The sequence below is a fragment of the Pygoscelis adeliae genome, unplaced genomic scaffold, assembly GCF_000699105.1.
Source record: "Pygoscelis adeliae isolate BGI_AS28 unplaced genomic scaffold, ASM69910v1 Scaffold302, whole genome shotgun sequence".
NCBI classification, from domain to species: Eukaryota; Metazoa; Chordata; class Aves; order Sphenisciformes; family Spheniscidae; genus Pygoscelis; species Pygoscelis adeliae.
In genome coordinates, this window is record NW_008824372.1 from 2,116,543 (window position 1) to 2,117,843 (window position 1,301).

Consider the following 1,301-nt stretch of genomic DNA (forward strand, 5'->3'; position numbering starts at 1 on the left):
CGTCCCTGGGCCGACCCTGGGCGTGCCGGCGGGAGGAGGGCCTGCCCTGCGGGGGCTGTGGGGTGTGCGGGATGGGGAGCAGCGAGCGCTGCTCAGGGCTGCCGGGCACGGGGCGGAGGGGAAGGGTACTGGGTAGCATGGGGTGGGCGCTTTCCGGGGATGCAGCTTTCCTGAGAGGAAGGACAGGCACTGGCTGTGAGGGCTGCATCGTCCGGTGATCTGCTAGAGCATCTCAAGTTATGCGCTTCGTGCTGTGGTCTGCTTTTACCGAAGGGGGGGTGTGCGTGGAGGCAGAGCTCTGGACTGCCACCAGGTGCTTCGTGCCATCTTGTTCTCTCTACCCAGCTGAATTCTGTAAGCAAACTAATAAAACCAAGCTCCCATCTCTTGCATCAGAAAAGCTGGAGACCTTGATAAATACTGCAAGTTGATTATATAAACTGCTCTAAATTAAAGAAATAGTCAGTCTCTGCTTATCATCACATAGATCTTTTTGGGATGGGTTGAAGACTCCCCACTAAAAGAAACACAGCAGCTGTAAGTGTAAAAAAAAAAAATCTGTCTAAGGAAATTAGCTGTTGGTGTGGATCACTGGCTAGCATAAGATAGAACAGGAGATAGAAAAGAAGGAGATTTGGTAAGTGAAGTAATTCAAGGCTTCATGAGTAAACAGGGAATTAAACAAAGGCTGCATATATCCTGCCACCCACAGCACTCTGGAGTGGTAGAAAGAATGAAGCAAATTATTAAAAATAAGAAAATTATAGGGCAATATCCAAAGCAATGGACTGAAAAATTACCAGTGATATTAGGAGCTTTAAGAAATAGCAACAGCTCATGTACCAGTTTACATTCGTGGCATGTTTTGTTTGGACAGCTCATGCCCCACACATGAGACCCTTAGGATCCTGAAGGTAATCAGAGGGAATGGGAAAAACGTTACAAGAGAATAAAGAAGAAATTTAGGCTCTGGTGGAAGCAGCAATAAAAGAAGCAAGAAAAAAATGGGGAAAATGAGAATCAAATTCATATATATATATATGGTAATACTGAGGCCAAGTAATGGTTTTGAGCCTGGGTAAAAAGAAACATGCCTTGGAACCAAAATGGAAGGGGCCCTAATTTGTTACCAGTATGAGTCCAGTAACACATCAATGGGATGAGGGCAATGGTGCATACGAATGGCTTCATGTTTCTCAGTTGTCCACCTACAGGGGTGAGTAAGTATGGACTCAGTTGTGGGTTGGCCAAGAAGTTGCAGTTCCTGCAACATCAATTTGAGAAGGTGAATATTTAGGCTG